Source organism: Arachis hypogaea, chromosome 5 (assembly GCF_003086295.3).
Source record: "Arachis hypogaea cultivar Tifrunner chromosome 5, arahy.Tifrunner.gnm2.J5K5, whole genome shotgun sequence".
NCBI classification, from domain to species: domain Eukaryota; kingdom Viridiplantae; phylum Streptophyta; class Magnoliopsida; order Fabales; family Fabaceae; genus Arachis; species Arachis hypogaea.
Genome location: NC_092040.1, coordinates 68,466,495 through 68,476,512, shown reverse-complemented (window position 1 = coordinate 68,476,512; position 10,018 = coordinate 68,466,495). Strand labels below are relative to the sequence as shown.

Genomic DNA, 10,018 nt, shown 5'->3' with positions numbered 1-10,018 from the left:
ATCAATCCCTGTGAGATTCGACCTCACTCTATTGTGAGTTTTTACTTGACGACAATTCGGTATACTTGCCGACGGAAAATTTGTTGAGAGACAAGTTTTCGTGCATCATTAACCAGCAAAAATCCACTTGTCAATTTAGAAAAGTGTTGTCATAAATTTTAGAAATAAAATACTGGGAGTATGAGTCCCAGGTCGTCTCCCAACAAGTTGCAAGTAGATATGCTATTTTACTAATCAGAGGTTTTCGAAAATGGTTTTGGGTTTGATAAACAGGAAATTAAATTAGAGAATTTATGTAATTTAAATAAAATCTTAACCGGGAGAAGATTAATCGGAAGTTCTATCCTTGTTGGAATTTTCTCAAGAATAATTAATAATTAGTAGTTGTTTCCACTTAGTTAACCCTCAACGAATAAGGAAAAGCAAGTTAAAAGTCAACTTCTATTCACAAGTCCTAATCCTCTCCCTTGCGAAGGATTATAGTTAGTGACTAACAATCCAACCAACAACGAACCAATTATAATTGAACTCTTGAGTATTCTAACTCAAGGTTCTCCTTTTAATAAACTCCCAGTCAAGTTGGAAAACTACTCCATTATCATAAATGTAGACTTTACAAAATAAAAAGGGGAAATAAAAAGAGACATGATAAACTATAATCAAAGAGATCAGTTAAAAATAAAAATAGTCTTGTATTAATGAACTCTAAAAATAATCCAATGTTAACTCTGGACAAATTAAGAATATGAAAGAGTAAGTAAAACGTAGGTAAACAAACTAGAATGACCAAGTCTGGAGGTAGACTCTTCTCAATAACCAAAGCTAAAATCTTCAAATCCTAAATTATGAGTATATAGAAAAACCTAGAGGGAGAGTGAAATTAGATCTAAAACTAAAAATTATGCAGAAGGAATGTTGTCATTTGTCTCTGCATGTTTCCTGGCTCTAATCTGCGTTTCTGGGCCAAAAACTGGGTTAGAACGCGGCCCAGAATTCACGCTAGCAACTTCTGTAAATTCTATAGATCGCGCACGTCACGTGACCGCGTCGTCCACGCGTTCGCGTCATCCAGCATTTTTCCGTTCCACGCGTGCACGTCGTTCATGCATTCGCGTCACTTGTGCAGCTTCCAACCCATGCGGTCGCGTCAGGCACGCGAGCGCGTCATTGCGATTTCCTCCATTTCGCGCGGTCGCGTGAGCCATGCGCCCGCGTCACTTCTCGCTGGTCATCTCCTCAATTTCTTGTGTTCCTTCCATCTTTGCAAGCTTCCTCTCCATTCTCTAAGCCATTCCTGCCCTATGAAGCGTGAAACACTTAACACACAGATCACGACATCGAATGGTATAAAGGAGGATAAAAAATATACAATTAAAAGATCTTTAGAAAGCAAGTTTTCAATCATAGAATATTTTTAGGAAGGAATTGTAAATACATGCAAATCATATGAATAAGTGGGTGAAGACTTGATAAAACCACACAATTAAACATAATATAAATCATAAAATAATGGTTTATCACCGAAATCAGGAAATTGTCAAATGTGAAGTCCCTGAGCGGCACCGAGTCACCGAATCTGGCCTCAACCAGATACGGGACGATGGCGTCCGGTGGAGGAAGGGTATGACTAACTCGCTGGGGCAGTAGAAGGTGAGGCCTCTGCGGAATGAAAAATAAATTTTTAACCTATAAAGAGATAATATTACATTTTTCTACTCTACTTAAGAACAAAGTACTACTACTACTTAGGAACATACTACTATGTGTCTATTCTACATCTGTCTCTAAATTACTTATGTCGGTAAGCAAATCTTAATTAAGTCATACAAATCTTACACAAGCAAATATTGTTCTAAATTCATCATACAGTTCAACCCCTAAAGCATTTTACTCAGTGCTTGTCACTACGAGACTATCCTAACAATGTCCACATACTTAGATTAACCGAATATAACGCAACTTACCTCAAAGTCGGCCGCCCCGACATAATGTGACGTCTCGTTTAATCTGTTGATGTCCCCGTCATTCCCCGCCTGGCGTGCCATCACCGTATCGGACTCAAATATAGTATGAAACGGTTAAAAGATGGGAGAAAGAGTTTGACTAGGTCAAAGTGAGGTCTAAGAATAGGCTGTAAACGACTTATACTTATAAGCGCCGTTTGGTCTTATCTTATTCACAGTGTAAACGAGATAGCCACGACGCATCTGATGTGTCATATATCGTTTACACTGTAACGAGATATAAACGAGATACGATTAAAAAACTCAAATCGATAAATATTTTTAAAATTATTTATTTCGGTAATTAATACTTTTATTTTATTTATTTAAATAAAAAATCGTCTCAAACACGAGCTTTTGATCTCCGAAAACACGAGGTGCGGCTCTTTCAAAACTCTACCAAATCAAGCCTAAAGCAAAACAAAGTCAAAGTCACTTGTAAGATTACAAAACAACTTTCCAAGTCCAAGGTGTGAAGTGAAGTTATCAAGGCATGAAGAAGAAGGAGGTCTGAAAGTAGGGGATCTGCGGCTATGACAGCACTATCCAACTCCAACGATACGGCCATAACCTTGGAAGAATGGAATGGCTCTTCCACCTTCAAGCTCTCTAAGACTTTCACCATCCAAGCTTCCTCTTCCTCTGTCTCCTTTAAAAGGTACTCTCTTTCTCGACCATCATAATTCACCTCTTTCCTCTTTTATTCTTATTCTTTGTGCTTTTCTCTCATTCACGCAGATCCGGTGCCCGTTTCACCCATCTTTGGAGACGATTATTGCAGGCATTAGTTCCTGAGGCAGGCCTTTTCTATTCCTAATATCTCAATAAAATAAAATAAAATAAAATAAAAAAAGCGGAAACCTGATATTTTGTAATTAATTGTTTGTTCTTCATGGCATACAGGGTTTTCCTAGCAGTGTGACTGCAAATTATGTTCCCTTTCAAATATGGGATACATTGCAGGTAAACTATGCAATGCAGAAAACAGTGTTATTGAGGAATGTTCTTGTTTTGGATTTAACAATTGATTGATTGTGGCAGGGTCTTTCAACTTATACAAGGACCATGCTGTCTACCCAGGTAGATCATTTTTCGTTGTGTTTATGTAGTAATCATTGTTTTGTGAATATCTAGGGTTTACCAGTGTTCAATATTATCCCTTTCAGGCTCTCCTTAGTGCTATTGGGGTTGGCGAGAAATCAGCTACTGTGATTGGTGCCACTTTTCAGGTATCAACTATTTGTGTTGTGTCTGATTGGTGAATGAGTGAACCCTAATTGTAAAATGGCGTATGGGAGATAAGAAGATTTTGATTGTTGAAACTATTTACAGTGGTTTTTGAGGGATCTAACCGGCATGCTTGGAGGTATCTTATTCACATTCTACCAGGTATGCATCTCATGTAATTTATTCAAGCGTATGAATTTGAAAATGAAATTTCTGAAAATAACTTCATGTGAAGTATCTTGCACTTTGGCTAACAATATTTCTGTTTAACTCACATGATGCAGGGATCAAATCTTGATAATAATGCCAAAATGTGGCGTTTGGTTGCAGATCTTATGAATGGTCTTGGTAGATTCTTTCACCATTTTTTTTTATTTAAATTTTCATGCAACCATTTTCTTTGCACATTTCTGAGATGTGCAGAAATAAGCCAATACTAATTATGTAAATTTGAGCACTGATGCGATAGTGATTCCTGGACTGAGATTGCAAATTGGTAGAGTGATGGGGAAAAGAGTAGAATTTTTCGATTATTCAGAAATACTTCGGTGCCATTTTAGATTGACATGACATAAGAATTTGCAGAACGGAATTATTCTTTTCTCGGTGGAGACTCGAGCAAGAGAGGTGCTCCCGTATGTTCTGCTTATCGTTAGAATTCAATTTTACAAAATTAAACACAAGTGAAAAAAGGGAGAATAGAAAGCATATACCTTTCAACAACACAATTTAAGAATATCAGAGGAGGACATATTCTACACAGAATCCTTTACTTGGCAACTACTGCCTAAGCCTTTTATTCATTTATTGGAAGTAAAAATTATAGCACCAAAAAAGTGTAAACCTTTGCTGGTGCCAATCAGTGTTAAATAACATATTTCTTATTGCACACTTCATATGTCAAATTAAATTTTATGCTCCTCTTTGATTGCAGGAATGCTAATGGACCTTATTTCGCCACTGTTTCTGTCAGCTTTTGTGATTATTGTTTGCTAGGAAGCATATCAAGATCATTCAGTAAGTTCCATCACTTGTTAAAGTTGAAATATAGATTAGTAATGTGATTACATGTTAGTTGTTAGCTGTAGGTCTCTTACCTCCTTATTCCAAATTTCCAATATGTAAATTTGTAAGACATCTGATGCAGCGTCACATTAGGTTATGTGATATTTATCAACAAATATAGTTGTTTGGCAGAAAGTTTGCATCTGAAGAACTATCCAAGATTAGTCTCCCCCCCCCCCCCCTATTTTCTTCCTTTTTAGCCCCAAAATAAAAAATCTAATTGCTACTGTATTGATATCCAAATTTCTTAATTTAGTCTCTAAATATACTTGAAATTTGAATTAGCTGGTGTTGCAAGTGGAGCCACTAGAGCCGCTTTGACTCAGCATTTTGCTCTTCAGGATAATGTCGGAGATATATCTGCTAAGGTACAAGTTACATTTAATGTTACATAAAAATTAAATTTTCAAAATGCAAAAACAAGGGAGGATGAGACCTAAGGGAGGATGAGACCTAAGTCTTCCACTTTCTTAGAAAAAAAAAAAAAACTATTTACTGCTATTATCTCTCTCTTGTTTACTCTTATTAACAAGCAATGGCAGCAGTATATAAGACAATCGCTAGGTGTAGTCACAATAGTAGCAGTTTTTATGTCTGTTACCTTTACCTTTTCTTTTAAAAGTTTGTATGTGCATAGTTTTTTCTTTCTTTTTTAGGGTAAATCACCAAAAATGCACCCAAATTATTTTGGTGCTAACAAAAATGCTCCCGAATTTTTGTTATCGACAAAAATGTCCTCAAATTATTTAAAAATGTGACAAAAATGCCCAAAATGAATATTATTTTTTATGTAAGTTGGAAATGACTTTTTTATTGGACAAACTACATATGCATTTGATCCAAAATTTTATAGTAATATTTAGATAACTATTTAGAAAATACACAGAAAAATGGATAAAAATTTTGACTTTTAAATTTTTTTCATTTTTTAAAAGTATTATTGGTTATTGACAAAAAAGTCACCAAAAAATATATATACTTAGCGAAAAATCACAATTTTAAGGATAAACATTTCTCATTTTTCTAATCATGCTTGCAAAAAACCGCATCAAAATTCAATCTCTAAAATATTTTTTGAGAATATATATTTAATGTTGGACATTTTTGTCACGTTTTTAAATAATTTGAGGACATTTTTGTCGATAACACAATTCGGGAGCATTTTTGTCAACACGAAAATAATTTGGGTGCATTTTTGGTAGTTTACCCTCATTTTTAATCATATTTTGATGTATTAACATCCATTTCTATAGGAAGGGAGTCAAGAAACAGTGGCCACAATGATTGGCATGGCATTGGGCATGCTTGTTGCTCGCATCACCATAGGACACCCACTAGCCATTTGGGTTTGTTTTTTGTCCCTAACCCTGTTCCATATGTGTGGTATGTCCTACACATTTTTATCTTTAATGTATATTTGATACACTTGTCTCTTGCATAGTTCTTGTGTTGCACAATCAACGAGAGGGAAAAAAAAAAGAAAGGAACACATTGGGCTTATGGACCTTATCAAGTAATAACTGCTGTTAGAGATTGATAGTAACTTGATGACAGTGCTGTAGTTGGTCAGAGTTCAAGTTTCTAATATCAACGTGTTTGGGGAAAATTAGCACTCCAATCTTTTCAGAAAAGAAAAAAAAAATTGGACACTATTTTCTTTTTTACACCAGAAATAATTTTATTCTTACAAATATTAGTGGCGGTTTGAGATAGAATGTAAAAGGAATAGGATTTTGATCGCGTTAAAATCTTAAATTAATCCATGACATTGAGATCTTAGGATATCACTTTCTAAAACAGTTGAAAATATTCAACTTAATGGTTCCAAATAGTCTGAAGGTAGATAAATACCGTTTCCATGCCTAGCTTCTTTGTGAAGAGGTATTTCCTCACTAAATACATGTCCTAAATCATTGATGGAAACCTGATGCCCCAAATCTTGTCTCTTTTCATAGCAAACTACAAAGCTGTGCGGTGCCTAGCGTTGACCTCATTAAATCCTGAAAGAACCACTATTCATTTGCAGCATTTCATGAAGACAGGCCAAGGTATTATCTTCTTTCATTTTATCTTACTTCATGGTAACTACAACTTATCTTTGATGTCAAGCTATTTATACAGAAAATTTGTTTATTTATTTATTGAATCTTAGCATTAAATTTACTACTCATACTTATTAATTATTAATCTGTATTTCATTTTTCTTATGTATATTAATCCATGTTTCTAATCCTTTTGCAGTTCTGTCACCTGAACAAGTCTCTGCAAAGGAACATGTTTTACCTCTTAAGCTCACTGTATGGAGCTCAAAGAATGCTGATTTGCTGTATACAAAAGTACATTTAGGTACAAGGGTTTCATCATTAGATAACATGGAAATGTGAGTGGCTTCCTTATCCTTTGAGAAAATTTGTTTCTTAATCCATGAATAATACTTTAACAACCTTCTGGGTTCTGCCTTAACATATGATCACTGCTTTATTATTTATTTCAAGATAATGGTTCACTTTTCTGTTACCTCTAATGGCCAAAAATCATGGCATTGTAAACTCATGCCATGTTAACCTCTAACTTTTTGAACATGTTAAGCAGTTTCTTTTGGACTTGAAACCTTGACAATATACAAGTTCATCGAACTTTGTGAAGAAATGTAGTTTTTATTTTCAAGTATGGTGCAGCAAGAATTGAATTTAAACCTTTTCGTTATAAAAGCTCTACTATATGATCCTTCTCTCCTGTAAGTTTATGCTGTTGGGTGGCGATACATGAGTGGCTTTACATTTAACTAAGTTGAAAGCAATTGTCAATTCTTGCTCAGCATGTGTTATCATTTATCAGTACTACGTCTAAACTTAAGTTGCATGTTTGTTCTCGATTATTGTTAGAAATAGCAGTAAAACTTCATTAATAAACCTTACTTGGAATTTTCTTTCTGTTAAATGATGACAGTAAGGAGCATTTGCTTTCTGCAGCATCTTACTATGCAAAAGGTTGAGCTCTCTTCATAATGTTTATCTACTAACTTTCACCTTTCCATTTGATGTCTTAAACCTTAGTTCATTTTTTGTTATTTTCACTTATAGCCAAGTACTTACTAGTTGAAAGGAACGGAACTGTTAATGTTATTGTGCATAAAGATTCAAATGCTGCTGACGTTCTGAAATCATTTGTTCATGCTCTCATTCTTGCAACGAATGTCTCTGAGAGCAAATCTTTGCATTCAGACAGCCAAATGTGGATCGATAAGCACTACGACGTGTTTATTCACAAGGTATTCAAGCTTCTGGTCAAATTCTATTTAGCTTCTTAGTTTTGTTCTCTTAGTTTTGAAAGTGCGACTGGATATATTAACATTGGTGCATGCTATGGTGGCTTTGGTGGCTTCGGTGTCTTAAAAGGTGTTGCTAAAATTAAAGTAATGCTGTTTTACTATTTAACAACGCTTTTAATTAAAAAAAAAGTATTATCAAAATTAAAAAAAAAAAGGTGACTTCAATTTTAACATTTGTATAGTCATTGTAGCCACTATAGTCACCGTAACCATAGGTACCACAGACTTCACCATTAACATTTACCACTAATGACACGGGAATTAAACTAAATTGATTTCGGGCAGCTCAAGTCATTAGGCTGGAAAACAGAACGGCTTCTATCACCTATAATATGGAGGGCAAACTGGATCTATAAAGCATCTGAAAAGAAAGCCGATTAGGTTTCAGTACATGAATATTGTTCTAGAGAAGGCGACTAGCAGCACCTTCGAAATGGAGAGTTGCTTGAAGTGGAGTTGAATTATGGTTCACAACGTTAGCATGATCTTTTATAAGTTATTTATGATTTCGCTGTGATGCTATGAAGATAAAGAAAGCTTGACTAGTTGGTTGCATTGCACTTCCACCCAACCTAATGATCTGTGTATTCATTTTGGCTCCGAGCTAATACACTCTTCCATCATTACATATGGTGTTTGACGCATCTAACGCGGATGATACATTCCAGATGTATATGTCAGCACAGTGTACGAGCAAGAAGATAGAACAAATAAAGCATCCTTTTAATGGATGAATATTTATGTACAGAGCTTTTGCTTTATGGAAAATGCATGTTTCCGTAGGCTGCATTTTTTTTTGACAGGATAGAATATGATACTAAGATGGAGACAATAGAATAAAAATATTAAAAATTATTCTGTGTATTGTGTTTGAATATAATGTACAAGACACTAATGTAATATCCTGAATTATGTTTGGATAGATATAAACAAGACAAAAATATTATACAAAATGACTAAAATAGTTATGTCATCCCAAGCTCTCATACCCTCCTCTCCTGTCTCTCACTCAGTTCCTGAAGTTGTAAAATATAACTTAAGTCATGTGTTAAAAAATAGAATTAATATTTATTATTAATTTGATTATATGTATTGTGTATATTAGGAATTAAACATTTATAGAAATTAATCATAACTCAACTAAACATGTGTCTCAAGTATGACTCAACTGCGGTATGATATTTTATTTTGTGCCTCGATTATTCACAATTGTAGATTTTAGTCATTCAAAGATGCTTAGCAATTAGCATCGAGTAATAAGCAAGTACATTTTTTGTTATTGTCTGTGTCACATGTAGTTTGTCACTAATTTTTTATATCAATTTTTCTGCATCAAGTAAAAACTAATTTAGTTCAAAAGTATGCACTAACATAAACAAAATTTTGCACTAACATAAACCAAATTCTGCATCAAACTTTTCTACACTAATTTGTATAAAAATTTCTGCACTAATTAAACACAAAACAAATAGAATTTACAATTTTTTCAACATATTAAAATCTAAAACAATTTTTTCATTCATTTATTCACAGTATCATTGTAAAAATTTAAAATTCTGTCAAAAGAAAAAATGGTAGATCTTATTCTTATGTAATTTTTAGATTGACAAATCATATAAAACAATAAAAACGAAAAAAATAGAGACAAAGAGGAATAAAATTCTGTTTAATAAAAAAATAAAAAAAATAAAGCAACAAAAGGAAAGGCAGAATAATACCTAATTATATGACCAAGAAAAAAAAATAGAGACAGAGAGAAAAAAAAGACATTACTTGAAAAAGAAGTGAAAAATAAGAGAACGAGAAAGAGAAATCAAGAAGAGAATACCTGGGGAAAAGAGAAAAAAAGAAAGTAGAGATAGGAAAGAAAAGGGAGAAGAGAGTACTTTTCAATGAGCTCAAATTAGGATTTTTTTTTGTAAAAAAATAAGAAGTGGTAATAGTGGAATAATAAAAATTATCTATAGACAAAAAGAAAAAAATTTTTACAAAAAAATCTGTATCTACCTTTTCAAATTCTATGTCTATTATTGTCTTTTGTTTAAAAGTGGACACAAAAAAAATAATCTTAAAGATTCTGCATCTAATATCCAATGTCCATATCTCTCCGTTCAAACATCTTTTAAATATTTACTGTCCACAAGAAGCTTGACATGTGTCCACTTGTGTCCCTAGATTGGCCCCAAAGTCAAAGCTTGCTTTCGCTTATTGATTGGGAAATGATTCCATACTAGCTTATTAATTTGCACCAACTTTGGTACACAAATACATTGATAGGTTAATTAAAAGATAATTAATTATATTTAGTTTTAAAATTGACCTAATTTTACTATTTATTTATTTTTTAAAAAATATTAAATCAAATTGTTATGTTAAAAATATTTTTATATTT

At 33.4% G+C, this 10,018-nt stretch overlaps 1 pseudogene; it reads left to right on the top strand.

Annotated features, from left to right (window-relative positions):
- Window positions 1-2,352: 2,352 nt before the first annotated feature.
- LOC112801651 (protein root UVB sensitive 3-like) lies at window positions 2,353-8,599 on the top strand (annotated as a pseudogene).
- The last annotated feature ends 1,419 nt before the right edge of the window (window positions 8,600-10,018 follow it).